Here is a 16,366-nt window from a genome sequence, read left to right on the forward strand (position 1 = left end):
GAATCTTGCCAGCATTCAAATAAATGTGTAGTGCTATCTCATTGTTATTTTTATTTACATTTTCCTGGTTGTCATTTTCATAATCTATCACATTCTACATAGCAATTGTTAATTAAAAGTAATTTTTGATGAATGTATAATTTGAATGAATGGTCTTTTTGCAAGATAGTGTTTCAGTAGGCTTTCAGCAAATGGGCTATTCATAATGTGGCTGTTGACTAATTAAATCTGGGGAATATCTAAGGCCATAGGAGTCATATTTATGTTGCTTACTTTCACGTCATCAGCACCAGACACATATTAGGTGGTCAATAAATATTCCTTCTATGAAAGAATGGATAAGCTTAAATTCATCTCTACTCATCTCAGAGACAAGCCCTCTGAGAATGAAAGTAGCCTTTTCTTTCTTTTTAAAATCTTATTCTCAATTCTCAACAGAAAGGTAGCCTTACATATTCCTTGTTCTCTCCATGGATACTATCGGCTCCCCTTTTTAAATCTGTAGCTCCGTAACATTTTGGAAAAGAAATATTTTGCCCCCAATTTTTTTTTGAGCCCAATGAAAATACCAAATAATGTGACAAGAGACCCAGAATGGCATAGAAATGCTTCAGAACACTGCTCTGTTTCTTAGGTCTTTTTCTTTTATTCATGCTCCCCTGTTTCCCAGCCCTTGATGGCAACATTTGGAAAAATTGAAATGCTTGCCTAATCCCTACCCTCTTTTAGCCTCTTCAAGCAGGTATCACAGCAATAGTTAACACTGATGTATAGGCTTATGTCCGGAAGTCTACATGAGAAATGAGTGACTCTAGCAAAGTTAACTGGGTTGCTAAAAACAAGGGAGAGAGACCTTTAGTTTTCAGATATAATCCTTGCTATTTTTTTTTCTGTATGCATAAAAAGACAAATACCCCACATGTATTTTCTTGCTTTTCTGGTTGTTCAAGCCTAAAAATACATACTTCTAACATAAAATGAATTTTACCATTTATCCATGTGCACAACTGACTCAAATGTTTTTACTGAAGAAAATCATTAATTTGCTTTGTAAACTACTATTAAACTTGATTAAGAAGTCAGTTAGGTTTCAATTGTCATTTTAATAATTGCCCATTTTTAATTAAGGGTTTGAACCAGCTCGGCCTAAAGTGACTGCATTATCCACACAAGTGGAAGTATTTTTTAAAAAACAAACAACATAGGGGTGCTTGGGTGGCTCAGTTGGTTAAGCTTCCAACTTTGGTTCAATTTGTGGGTTCAAGCCCCGTATCAGGCTCTGTGCTGACAGCTCTGAGCCTGGAGCCTGCTTCAGATTCTGTGTCTCCCTTTCTTTCTGCACCGCCCTCCCCCTCCCCCCGCACCTTGCACTCTGTCTCTCTCTCTCTCTCAAAAATAAACATTTAAAAAAATTAAAAATAAAAAACAAACCATATCAACAACAAAAACAATTATAAATGAGTGTGTTAAGCTCTGGAGGGAAGAAACTATTTTGATTAATTCTTCTCTGTGCAAAAATCTGTTAATTCTTCATAATAAAACTGTTTAGGTTTCCACCACTGTGGAATTACATGGAAACTCAAATGCTAAGCCATACTAGTACACTGGTCTTCATGAAGAATCCAGGGCACCTTCCTGGTCTTTCTCTTACCAGCTGAGAGTTGGAGGACAAGACTCACTCCCTCAATATCAGTTTCTCAATTTAAAAATGAGAATGAAAGTGCTAGTTTCTTGGAGAGCTGAAATATGTTATTTTTTATGGTGGAAAAACAATATGGGGGGGGAAGAGGGTTTCCCATTGTTTACTGATGACTGAGTCTGCTAGCTAATAATACAGACAACTCGGGGTAGCCTGAATCTAATAAACTCTGGCAGAGTATTTAACCAATATATTGTAGTTGGACTAAGGGAGACTGTAAATCCTTTAGTCTGAGGCTCAATGCAATCATGCTTACTGTGGTTCTGTGAATTTGCCTGCTGCCCTGGGAGAGTGATAATCAGTATTGCCCAGACCTATCCATCTAACATTAAATCCACCTATTTGACCAGTCATGCTAAGGCCATATCAGTCACTGGAAACTGTATTCTTAGACTGTGTTATTTCATTTGCTCTTTTAAAAAATCAGCATTTTCTATTATGCTAAATATCCCATTGGCTCCACAAAGCAATGTTTTATTTCAGGTGGAGGAAATATGTCCACCCAGCTCTAGAGGGCATTCTAATTATTTTTTTCCTTTAAATTTTAGGGGGGGGGGGAAGTCTATTGTTTTATTATAACCAATTATTCAGCCCCCTCTTGTAGGAGAATCATAAATCTCTTATGTGTTGCCATGTGAACTTCAGGGACTTCCCTTGGAGGAACGACTTCCCTGGCTCAGTGATACCACTCTGCCTGTGTGACTTGCTTTCATCAGTGGAATGTGAGCGAAGTAACACATACCATGTCTGAAGTTTTGAGTCATGTACGATTCAACTGTCTTCATTTTCTTCTGCAATGAGAAAGATATGTAGCAAGGAAAGGCTGCTTCTTCTCCTTAGGTTCTGGGATGAAGAATGTATGTGGAGCAGGGTCACAGTTAATGTGCATCTACCACAACCTAAATATAAAATAAACAGGAAATAAACATTTACAAACTTTTGTTGCTGGATTTCAGAAGCTGTTGGTTATTGCAGCATAATGTGGTAAATACTATCTTATATATCTGTAAGGATTCTGAACATAGTGGGAAAAAAAATCATCTCAGGAACTTACAATAGCCCAAATCCTCCCCAAGCCAAATTTCTTTTTCTTTTTATTACAAACATACAAGACATTTCATGGAGCTTGCTCCTTTAAAATCTAGTATTTATGACACACAAACTGAGACTTTATTTTTATATATACCTTTTCTGTGTCGTATTTCATGCCAGGTGCTTATAAATATATTCCAAGTCTTCAAAATAAGAGTATAATGAGAAATTATCCTTGGACTCTGAGAAGGAAATCGGGGCTCAGAGGTTCACATTATATAGGCCACAAAGACACAGTATTTCAACCAATGCCATAGCCCCTATCCATGCACATTTTTAAAAATCACTTCTTAATCATCCTTCAAATTAAATGATGTTTTTGAAAAAGCAGTTAGAATCGGTTAGAGAGAGATGTGATTCAACAGAGAAGACGTAGTTACTCAACCAAAGTCCTCCCATGTCTTCCCCAGAGCTCCACTTGAGGGATAAATTGATCCTTAATGGTTTTTCTGGGACAGCCTCCTGGTAGTGTACTACTCTTCTCTACTTACCTTAGACATTGAATATTTTCTATGTTCCAGTGTAACTATGCAGATTTTAAGAACATGAATTAGATAACTACAGACAAAAATTTTAGCAGGATGGGATTTCCATTTAATATTTTCATTTCTGTTGCTTCTACTAACAAAAGTACTCATATTTTTTGGTAGATAAATTGAAAAATGCATAAAACCTTTAAAAATAAAATGAAAACATGCCATGATCCATTTTTCCAAATGTCACTTATATATCAACTAAAAACTGACATACACTTGGGGCGCCTGGGTGACTCAGTCAGTTGAGCATCCGACCCTTAATTTCAGCTCAGGTTATGATCCCAGGATTGTGGGATTGAGCCCTGCATCAGGCTCTGTGCTGAGCATGGAGCCTGCTTAGATTGATATTCTCTATCTCTATCTCTCCCCTCACCCCTCTCCCCCACTCGTGCTCTCTCTCCCTAAAATAAAACATAAAAAAACCTTTTTGACATACACCTAACAGTGATGCTACAGGTTTAAATTGACAGATTCATTTACTAAGTCATTTATTTAGCAGCTGCTATGTACTTGACTGAGCCTTTGGATATAGTGAACCCCATAGATAAGGATCTACCCTTATATCACTTACATTCTATATGGAAGACAGACAGTGAACTGTTTTTTTTTTAAAAAAGGACAATCAAAACTGTTAAATACTGGGATATAGGCTATAAAGAAAGTCATCAAGGCTAAGAAGATGGAGATGCCTACTTTGGGTAAAGTGGACAGTTGGAGAAGTAATAATTAAGTTGTAACTTAAAGGATGAAGGTAAGCCAGCCAGGCAAAGAACTAGGAAAAAATTACCTTAGAGAGAAGAGTGAGGAAAAAGTGTGGAGCCAGGAAAGGACAGGATCAGAAAGAAGGCCAGTGTGCTGAATGAACAAGGGTGAGATTGATCAGAGGTGGTGAAGAGATGGAGGAGAAAGTAGAATCTGTCTCAGGTAGAACCTTGAAGAATTCAATTAGAAGTGTGGATTATTTTTCAGAGAAAAGGACAGCCATCATAGTGATTTCATGACTAATGATTTAGCAAGCTCACTTCAGATTTTGTACAGCAAAATGCACTGAGAGAAGGGAGATGTAGACACTTCTAATTTGCCTAACATACTGTCAGTATTGATGACACAATTTCTATACACCTCAGAAACAGTGAAAACAACTCATTTTCCAATGACTTAGCTAACAGGAAAGACAGAGAAGGAGAGATTTCAATAAGGGAGTTATTAAAGGAATCCAGTTAATAGGAGAGAGTAGCTTGGAGCACAAGGAGAGAGTCAAGCAGATCTGAGATCAGTTGTGGAAGCACAATGCACAGAATTTAGTGATGGACTGGATATGGAGTACAATAAAAGAAAACTCAAGAATGGTTAGCAGTTTTCTAGCTGTAGGTGTGAAACTATTTTTCTCAGATGGATAAAACCTGGGCAAACAAAGCAATGGGAGAAGAGAATCACAATTTCCATTCTGGGCGCTGAAGGTGTTCAAGGGACAGATACGTAGAGATATGAACTGTGAGATCCAAAAGGTAAGCACTGGCTTGAGACATAAATTTGAAGAACCGATAATTTAAATCAGGGGTTAGCACACTACTGCATGTGGGCCAGATCTAGCCACTGTCTGTTTTGCATGGCCCCACAAGCTATGAATACTTTCACAGACTTAAATTGTTGGGAAAAAAATCAACACAAGAAGAATATTTTAAGACACATGAAATTATAGGAAACTCAATTTGTAGTGTCCATAAATAAAGCTTTATTGGAACACAGCCACATTTATTCGTTGATGTATTATCTATGGCTGCTTTCATGGTATGACCGCAGAGTTGAGTAATTGTGACAGAGACCATATGGCCTGCAAAACCAAAAACATATACTATCTGGCCATTTACAGAAAATGTTTGCCTACCACTAATTTAGATATCAAACCTATGGGATTGGATGGTAGAAATCCTAGAAAGTTTTGCTTTGCCTTTGCATCCAGCTACCCAAATGTCCTAGAAGAATGTGGGAACCTGGAGAGAGGACCATCTATTCATTTGCCTGCTGTGAGTTCCACTTGTGGACTCTCTAAGGATGAAATAACATCAGAAGGGAATGATGAATTAGAAGAGCCAGACAGAGTTCCTGCATTGCAAGCTCCAAATTAACTGTACAGTGAACAGATTTGCAAAGTTAAAAAAAACACATGGGAAAAGGGCCTTCTGTTTATTTTTTCTCCTTATTAATTCACCACAACCACCATCAAGTGTCCCAGTTTTTGTCTGGGAAGAGAGGCTGGCAGGACCAGTGATCAAAAAGCAGCTGGAAAACCCCAAGAAATTATGGAATCCTCATAAAAGAATCAAAGGACAATGTTTTTTAAACCACTTGAAAAACTGAAGAGTCCATTCTGGTTATGTTATTGTGTTTTTCGTGATGTGTTAACAACTGTAATGAAGGACATCAGCAGTTGTGGACTGGAGTGGAATGTTGGCAATGAAATTCCAGGCTCCTAAATGACAGGATTCACAGGATTTTTTAGGGAAGCCCATGTTTAACGTGAAAATAATGCCCATGATGTATCTTAAGAATGCAGACAAATAATTATTTAGTAAAATTTCAAACAAATGAATGTTTATAATAAAGTACAAAACATATTACTTATTAAATATATTTATAATTATCTTTTACTTGATTTACACAAATTATATTTATTATGTAGTTTCTGTCTATGTCAGAAACAATGATAACATCTCTTTCTGGAAAGGTTTAACTAATAGAAGAGAGAAAAAAGGAGGTTTCAGTTACTTACTTCAGAATTCAAGCTTGAGAGTGAATGTCAAGGAAACCACTGAATCATTAAAAACAAACAAGCAAACAAAAAAGCCAAAATACCTCTTTACTTCAATACATCCACCAAGCATTTGAGTATAGGTAGTATTAGTGTTTTTGAAATATTGACTGTGATGTAAGAAGGTTAGAAGATGCCACATCCATTCATATTTTTTTCTAGAAATTTACTGCTTCTAATTATGGCGAACCAGCCTCATTCTACCAGTCATTCCTGCTTATGATGACATGTCAGCTTTTCATTTCCTGGTCACTTAAGTTAGCCATCTCTTTACTTACCTCTGATATTGCCAAAAACTACAGTGAGCAAAAACATTATCCCAGCCATTATATGTTGAGCTATTATTATTAAAAAATGGTATTTATGTATAAATAGTTCCAGGTGTAGAACTAAGTGTGTATATTAAACTTTTTGGAAACTTCCTTCCAGAAAATTTTATCATAAGACAGACTCATAAAATTATTTTGTCATAATACATGTCACAATGTAATATCTGCTTATTTGTGCATATGTGCACATATGCATACACACATCAGCCACTGTAAATTTCTTAAGGCAGTTTGTGGACTGGCAGTTTGTAGACTGGGAATTTATTTATTAAATAAATAAATTTATTTAATAAATTATTCAATAAACGTTGGAAGAAAGGAATGGAAATACATGCATACATATATGGTAGTTTTGACCTAGACGAATTTAACATTCTAGTATTCATAACCATGTCATATTCTATTTAGAGGGCACCAGAACCTTGCATATGCCAAGTACTCAATAAATGGTGACTTAATGTGGAATAAAATCAGTACTGACATTTTTCTTTCAATCCTGAAGGGTATAGCATAACTTTCAATAAATACTAGGTTCTTTTCAGATGAAAATAATAGCATTTTATTAGTTTACAAAGTGCTCTTACACCCAATTTTTCATTTAATCATTATTGCCCCACAAACTAGATATTCCCACTTATATTTTAAGATCAGAGAATTCAGCACAGAGAAGTTATAGGACTTGCACAGGCTCATCACAAAATAAGTCACCATGTTGAGAATCAAACCAAATCTTGGTCTCTTTGCACCATAAAATTTCTGTGTAGCCTTGATAAGGCAAAAGTCTCTCATTTACAAGCAGGGATGCTAATGGACAATTTGTATATAGTCACCATTTTAGATCAGCATTTATGGTATCTACACTTACAACCACCTCCTTTTTTATTTGTATGTTTAAGAGCTGGGTATTTGTCTTATAAAAATTCACTGAAATGAAAAACGTCTTCTGCACTGTATCTCAAATGATGTCAGGCTTAGATTCTTCGCTCTGCTGCCTCCTTAAGTCTTTGATGCAAACTCAAAGAAGTTCCCAAGTCCCAAAATGTCTCAAGTCACATCTTTACCCTTCCCATCTTGTGTAGAATTTGTCTGTAACATCAACTTATTCCACTGAAAGTTTTAATAAATTATTGTTTGCATTCATAATTTCATGCTTCCGTCATTTATCCTCATTTATTCTTCTCATGAGCTCCTTTAAAAAAATCTAGTTTAATTAGTTAAGAGATGATTTTTTTTCCATTTTGGTTTTAGTGTTTTGTTTCTGTCTGTTTTGTCTTTTTCGATATCACATTTCAGTGTTAGTCCTGTACAAATTTAAGTTTAAAAGGCATACGTGTACAAATATATAACCCCGTACTTCTAAAGTTACAATTAACAAAAAGACTTTTAGAAAGGAAGAAGGTAGAAAATGTCTTGATAAACTGAAGAAGGCTGTTTTGAGGGGTTTGAAGACCTATATTTGAGACCTCTGCAATGGCACACTTTGTATCAGTTTCTTTTGACCCAAGCCAAGTCACCTAGCATGGCTCCACCACAGTTTCTTTATCCTAAACTTATGGGCATGATGAACTTTTCTATTTGAGTGTCTTTAAGGGTCTGGAGAGGATGGACAGAAGCACAATTTGAATGCTGGGGCACTTTATAATTGCCAGGTAGCATTATGTATGCAAACATAAAAATAGGTCATTAAATGTCATCAAAGAGAAAAGCAAATGTCCAGGGTTTATCTCTGATCCACTGTTGCCAGAGAAAGAGGCTCTTTGTCCCTTTAAGAGCTCTCAGATGCATTTCCAATTACATCCTAAAAGCCTTCCTGGTTGTGTAGCTTAGATGCATCCGGTAGCACAGCCGTGTTCCGATCTTCCTGGCAGATGTCATAATTTACTGTCACCCTCATGCAGGAATGCAGTGCAAGGGGCCCCACACTGGCTCTGTGATCCATTGCCTGACAAGTCCTGGGTGTCAACCTTAGGCAGGCCCAGCGGAGGTGAAACGCCATTTACCTGATAGTGCCTGTGATAAAGTGGGCAATTAGATGCACTTGGAAAATCCTGGCTGGAAACTGGCTGGCATTTAAGAAACATTACAGCCAAGTCAGGCTTCATAAAAGTTAATGGGGAAAAATTAAGTCTTTCAAGATCTACCTTGGTCTCTAAGGAAGTTAGGAACACAGGATTCTATAGCTTTATCTCTTTTTGTGTCTCCCTCACCTTCCCACTCTATTTCCCCCAGACAGGGAGGGTAATATATTCTCTTTGGAGATGGGAGTAAAGGGAAGAGAAGTGAGAGTTAAGGTTTCAAGTTTTTGATCTCAGAACCATGGTATTTATTTACTCTTCAATTCCTTCTTCTTTCCTAGCCACAGTCACTGTGCTAGTATTAATCTGGCACATTAGCCTACATTTTGTCTCTCATGGAGTTTCTTGAGTTTGGTGCTAGCTTGAGAGTGTGATTTGTTTGACATGTATTCAACACCCCCCTCTTCATTTCCTCCTAACTGGATAGCTTCACCTTGTCAATGATTAATGAGTCTGGAAGGTGAGTGACAGTTATCTTAAGGGCTCTCAAAAGTTCATTTCAAGAGACTAGCCAAAATCTCCTGCTGCATTAACTACAGTTAGATTTCCTGTTGATAACAGCCCATGGAAAATAACTGCTTGCCCCCAAAGCTGCCATGAACAAAACTCTGTTTATCAGCCAACATTGTGCATGTTCTCTCTATTGCCCTGTGCATTTGCCATTTCCCTTCAGGCTGATAAACATTTTACCTATGAGAAGTAGGAAGTACATCATGAATCTGGTCCAACACTAGGCCTCATTTAGAGTGGACCTTTCTGAAATTGAAAAGTCAGGAATGATCTGGAAAATGTGCTTACAGACAGTGGAACAGGAAAACAATTCCCTCCCCAAGGCTAGTTCCTCCTCCTCTGTTGGGTGGAAAAGGTGGGAGGAAGGGACAGGGTGTTCTCTGTGTGATTGGAATTCCCCTCTAGAGTCATAGGGGATGAGCAAGCCTTTGGTTTTCATTTTTTTATAGTTTATTTTGCACCTAGAATAATACACTTACAGAGAGGAGACAGAGGTGTCCACATGAAGTTTTTTCCTTTCTAAATAATGATGATCTCTACACCAAGCTGAGGACTATTAAAGAATGCCAATGTCTGGATGGTGGGGTCTATCTGGGTTCTGGCCTGATTATAAGGATACCAGAAGGACATCCAGGGTGTACCCTGATGCCAGCCACTTCACTGAAGTAGGGAAAGAATGACTGGGTCTGTTCCCCAAAGTCTTGAAAGGACATCTGGGATTCTGGGTCAATATAGTCACAGTCTCTTTAATAAATAAATAGGCTTGTTATAGGTTGTTGGAGGTTCAGGAGCAGGGAACCTAAGAGGAAAGCAAATGCTTCTAGACCCCAGAAGAGTTCTGGAGACTGAGATGATAGAGTGCCCTTCACCCATATATACATTGGTTCCTCATGTTATTCTGTGGTGTTGCCAGAATAGATCCAAGTTACATTTTCCTTATGATACCATTTCACTGGGCTTGAAGCCCACTCAACATCTTTGGAGAATACACTTGAATGAGGGGCTGTAAGATAGTGTTAAAGGAAGTAATGTGTGTGTGTGTGTGCGCGTGCGCACACGCGCATGTGTGTAGAATACTCCCCAGGAAACTTAAATTTTTGAAAACTCTGTTTATACATACATACAGCATGTTTAGTTAAATGCAGAATCAGAGTTTTCAAAAATCCAGGTACCCTGGGGAGCATTCCTACCTTCAAGGATAGGCACTACAGAGAACCAGAGATGTTCCCCACTCTGTGCCACAAGAGCTCCAGGGTTGCTCTGGTAAACTGTAATCAAAACCCAATTCTTTACCTCTCCCTCTATGTACACTGTTTGAAGCTCTCCCTTTCAAGAGATGGGGTCTATATCCCTACCCCTAGATTCCGTCCCTGTTACTTGCCTGGGCCAGTTGTGGATTATGTTGTGTGCGTTCTGTCTATACCCTAAGTGACTTGTATGTTTTCTCTTGCTCACTCAGTGTTCCCTCTATCACGGCCGTGAGACAACATGCCTTGAATAACCTGCTGGAAGTTGGGACAGGAGGGACAGAGACATGTTACCCAGTTGTCCTAAATGAGACCATTTTAAATCAGCCAAAAGCTAACTGACCTCCAGAAATGTAAATGGGCCCATCTGAGCCTAGCCTCAATAAATTTTACTGTTTTGAGTCAGAGTTTGGGAGTGGTTTGTTATACAGCATGATTGTAGCAATAAATAGCTGATATAGTTACCCTCTGTTTAATGTTCTATTTCCTTGTCTCTGTTCTTTGGTTACCCATTCAGATCTTTCCTAGTGAGCAAGTCCGATGTCCCCTTTTACCTTACATTGTTGCTTTACGTTCTGCTTTACGTTTATTCTCTCTTTCCCCATACCTACCCTCTTCTCATCAGAACTTCTTTTCCCTATAGTATTTTAAATCAACACTAGACAACCATAGCAGTAGCAGGAAAATTTTCTGAGTTCTTCACAAGCATCTTCCCTATTTTGGGTTTTGTCATTTAAGAAAAAGAAACAAAAACAAAAAATAAACAAATCTATGCCATGTGAGGTGATACTTGGTGCTATGGAGAAAAATTAAGCAGCATAAGCCAATTATTGAGTGTTGAGGGGAAGAGGACTAGGCAGGGCACAAACACTGCTGTTTCAGAAGATTCATTAGACAAGGCTTCTCTGAGAAGCAGACACTTGAACAAATTATGGGTGAATTTTTCTAGACCATACTGAAAAGGTATGAGGGACACAAAGACATTATTTCCCCAGTTATCCACTTCAAGGATAGATAGGCAGACTTACGAAAAGCCACCATGGCCTACCAGTGAAGTGCTATTCGTCCACAGTCACTGTGGGAAGGAAACAGCATTTTAGGGCCTGCAGTCCTTCACATGCTTAATCCTTCTGATATCAGACCTACAACAAGCACCTGTTGGGTCTGGAGTACACAGGTGTGGATGCTCCTATCTACCTACACTGCCATAAGGAAATCATGTGACTCTGGCAAAGTCATTTATTTTCTCTGAGCTGGATTTTTTCTCACTTGTCAAGTAGGGGGTTGAATTAGATGTAAAGAAGCCAGCTGGTCTAACATCCCATAGTTTTATGAGATTATACAGTTGGTGCTGAATTAGCCTTTGCAGGAAAAAGAAGAAATAATAATGATAATAATATTGCCCTTCACATAGTCACTTATAATCTTCTCGAATTTTTCAGCAAGATTAAAGAGTAAGAAAGGATAATGCAAGGTGGTGGTACAAAACAATGCACATTGTAGGATCCTGAACAATACCTTTTCTCTCCCCTACCAAGTCCTCCTACCCTCTGCCCAAATCCGGAAGTAGCTAGTCTGCTTTTTTCATGAACTATCCTAAATCTACAGGGCTTTGATCTTTTGGGTATCCACCAAGTCCCACTTTGAAAGGATGGTGTAGGATTTGGACATCAAAGTTGCTACACTGTTCCTCAGTTTGGGCTCTGGAGTATCCCTGAATGATAGGAACACACTGCTAGTGGTAATTTGGGATGGTAGAGCACCCACACTGACCCTTCACTCATTCTCCGCCAATCAGGGTCTCACTGGAATATGCCTGTGGTCGAGAAAAATCATGGCAAACCTTGGCTTGTGGATGTGCAACAAAATGGTACTCTGATGTTTGTAGAGAGGGGTAGGTTGCCATCTCTTTAAACCTCCTAGAGTGAGAGAACTCTTAACATAGATGCTGACTATACAGATGGCAAGAACATCACAAGCTTAGGAAAGGTTCACATGATGTATAAGCAGAGGAGGGCTGGTTGGCAAGGAGGAATAAGGCCAGGAAGGGGAAGAATGCCTAAGCCAGAAAGAGGCCAGCTTCTAGAGGAAATGTTGGTAGCCAAAACCCGCCTGCTTGGGTCTGGCTCAGCATACTCCCTCAATTCTTGACGTCAGTGCTGTCAAGGTTAGAGCATGCTGAAGGGCTGGAACTGCACCGAAAAACCAGGGAGGGAGAGGAAGTGGGACTGCAGCAGCCAGGGAGGGGCACTGGGTCTTCCTGCATGACTATTTTCACATGGTGAGGACAAGGGAATGAGGAAACATAATTTTTCAAAGAAAAATTGTTAAAAGAAACAAACATAACCATCAACACACACGTACACACACACACACACACACACACACACACACAGAGAACAGAGTATTGACTGCAAGGAATATAGGATACTGTTTTCATCCCATTGCCAAAAAGGCTGGTTCCTTCTAGCTCTTGACTACTCACTGTATTTTCATTGTTTCTCTTTTTATTATCCTGAAATTATTTATAAGCTGTTAATCACTTTCCACAATTTCATATCGTGCAGTGGTTACAAATGGGAGTCCTGCAGTCGGACATCCTGAAAGCACACCCAGGTTCCACCACTTCCTAATTTTGGTCTAGGTACTTCATATTCCTTAACTTTGTCATCTATAAAATGGAAATAATAACAACTTAGAGCTCATAAAATTGTCACGAGGATTATATAAGATAATGCATGTAAAGCACATAGAAAATCAATGTCTTATTATAAATTTTTTTCAACTCAAATAAAATTGAGCATTTTCTAGATATCTACTAACATGCAAGAAAAAAATGGACAGAGATTTGGAGATATTTAAAAAGGTATATGTAAAAGCAATTCCTTATTTTAAAACATAGCTAAGGAGGAAGGCTTGCCCATGTAAAAAAATCTAAGACAAATATTAAAAAATGACAAACATAATCAAGCAGAAATATTGATTCAATAGAGGGGTAATAGGTGGATCCTTTTTCAGAATGTATTAACAAGAAAACATAATTTGTTGAAAACATATTTTAAGGGAGAAAAGAGAATCCCCACATTTGTTGATTTAGATAGCACTTTAGACAGTGTTGTAATTTAGTTCAATCTTTTATTATAGGAATCTTTTTTATAATCTTTCTTAAAGCCTATCAGTGAGTGATTTTCTCATGGGCTTCACAGTTCATTCACTCACGAAGCAGTGATCTATTCCACTGCTAAACAACTATAAAAGTAAAGATGTGCAAAAAACCACCTGGAGAAGTATTTATGGCAAGAAGACAAGAGACTAATAATGTTAACTTATGAAGAACATAATTGTAGTACTTCTGTTTCTAATATGAGGTTAGGTTATACTCATATCAGTCTTTCTGCTGAATACAATAAAAATTATGGATAAAATATTTAAAGATCATTTTTATGAAGTGTGAAAGAACTGATAGAACATAGTAAAGATTTACAAGGCCAAAATTGTAGGAAAAAGATGTAACTCAAGAGATAGGCAAAAAGCAAAGTTTGATTTTACACTGAAGGCAGTTGCCAAAACTGACAAATGTCAACTTTCATTTTGAGAAATTTAGCCTTGGAGGAAAGGAGAGGAGAGAAATCAAACCCAGAGCTCTTGTAGGTTGTGCAATCATCAAATTCAGTTGGGACTCTGAGGAATGCAGCATCAGAAAATGGTAAGGCAAAAATAAGGTGGCTCTTGCATGGATTTACCAACAGATTTGCAATTACTGGGTATTCCCTTATGAAAAAAGAAAAAAAAAACCACCACACACACACACACACACACACACACACACACACGAGATTAAGCTCATTAAAGTAGTACTAGCCTTCATAATAACAATAAGCAGATGGAAGAAGTAATGCAAACCCTGACTAGGAAAGATATCATTATCATAGGCTTCAAAATACTTCTATAAAAATAAATTTCAAGTAAAATGAGAATACAAAGTCAAAGATTTCTAAGCATCCAGGGAAACTAAAAATCAGGAGCAAGAACTGGCAGGAAATTAAAAATAAAAATAGAAAGAAAAATGACAAAAATGTTACTGGAATTACTGGAAAAATTATAAAACAATTACATTTGCTTGATTAAAGAAGTAAGTTTGAAAATATCCGCAAGAAATAAGTGATGCAGCATATTTTTAAAATTAACATTCCTAGAATTTAAAAATCTGATAAATAATTATAAGTTTAAAGTATGGATTTAAAAACAGATTAGATATAATCCAGGAGATAATGAGAATTAGAAGAAACTTTTGAAGAAATTATCCAGGATGGAGCATGAAGAGACAGCAGATGAAATACAGAAAGGAAGCCAAGAGGCAAGGCAGACATTGAGAAGGTCTACTGTTGGAGTTGTTGAAGTTAAGAAATGAATGAGGGTATGAAAGAGCAGTAATATTTGAATAGATGATAACTAGGAATTTCCAGAACTACTGACATTTCTAATTTAGAGATTAGAGAAGCCTAGCATATCTTTAGTAAGGTAAATAAAATGTTATTTACATATAATCATGACAAAGGGGGAAAAAGTCCTGGAATAAACAACAGAAAAGCAGATTTTAAAAAAGGACTGACAGATGAGTTCATAGTAGCAATGAAAACTAATAAGCAATGGAATGATGTCTTTAATGTGCTTAAGAAGGTAACTGTTAACCTGAAAATCTATACCCTATATAAATATCTTTCATATGAAGAAGGAATTAAGATAATTTTCAGACAAGCAAAAATTCAGAACATTTGCCACTAGCAAACCCACAGTAAAGGAACTATTAACAAATGTTCTGAAAGCAGAAGCAAGTTGAATCCAGAGAAATCTAAAGTGCATGAGGTAATGAAGAGCAGAGAACATAATGAATATGTGGGTAAATTTAACAAAATATACAAAAAAAACAGTAATTAGACATAGTAATTTATTAAATGTTAAATTAAATTAAAATGAAAGATTAACTTGGAATGGATAAAAGGGAAATAAAATATTTTAAGGGCCTTGTATTTTTTAGAAGTTAATAGAAATTTTGATTAATTTTATACTTAGGTGACTATTCATATTTTAATCTCTAGGGTATCATTTCTATATGACTATCAGGAAAAATTAGAATAAAAAATAAACCAAAATATTACAAGCAGGGAAAGAAACAAAGCAGAACAAGTAGGAAAGAAAGAATATTAAGATGGTACATTTTACATTAGTAATTATTTAAATGTAAACAGATTGATTAAACAGTCAAAAGTAAGGATCATTAACTTGGATTAAAGGAAATCCCAATGAAATCTGGCTTAGCATAATTACTGGAGAAGAGGCATTAATATCATAGTTTATGAGGATGGTATTCCTAAAGTTGTACAGTGCACATCTGTATGTGGTCCTGGATCCAAGAATAGAATAGATGAAAGTGAAAGTATGAAAAATATACACATTAAGTGAATAAGAAACAAAAGATAGTTGGTGTAACTATTTTAATATTAAATAACAGATTCAAGGCAAAAGACATAGAGAACACTTCATAACAAGTTCAACTTCTAGGAAGATGTAATTATTTTACATATCCATGTACCTGATGATGAAGATTCAAAATATATAAATCAGAAATTAATGGAACCACAAGAAGACATAGACAAGAGAACTGAAGAAAGATCCAATAGGAGACTTCAACACAACTCTCAGGAACTGGAAGATCAAGCCACCCCAAAATAACTACTCATATCTCTAAGTAGCTGATAGAACTACAGGCAGAAAAAAAATCAGTAAAGAAAAGTATAGAGGCTGAAAATTAATGAACTAGGCATTTATTACAAGGAGCTAATAAAGTTTCACAAAGCAAAATAAAGCAATAAAAGTGATAAGAACATGATAGAGAAGATCAACATTACTGAAATTTGGTTTCTTTAAAAGACAAAATTTAAAAACATCTGACAAATTAATGGAAAAATTAAAAGAGGAAAAAGGAAAGAAGGTACCAATAACCAACATCATGAAGGGGTAAGGAAACATTGCACAAATAATATAGATACACTGTTAAGACATTAT

General features: G+C 36.8%; 2 long non-coding RNA genes across 2 annotated transcripts in view; both read left to right on the forward strand.

The window, feature by feature from the left end:
- Nucleotides 1-16,366, forward strand: part of LOC128311158 (uncharacterized) — a 136,734-nt gene that overhangs the window by 20,610 nt on the left and 99,758 nt on the right. The window lies entirely within an intron of this gene.
- LOC128311159 (uncharacterized) lies at nt 1,822-10,705 on the forward strand. Its single transcript, XR_008289217.1, has 2 exons — nt 1,822-4,835; nt 10,513-10,705. It is a non-coding gene; the product is annotated as an uncharacterized LOC128311159 (long non-coding RNA).

This window comes from Acinonyx jubatus, chromosome A3, assembly GCF_027475565.1.
Source record: "Acinonyx jubatus isolate Ajub_Pintada_27869175 chromosome A3, VMU_Ajub_asm_v1.0, whole genome shotgun sequence".
Taxonomy (NCBI): Eukaryota; Metazoa; Chordata; class Mammalia; order Carnivora; family Felidae; genus Acinonyx; species Acinonyx jubatus.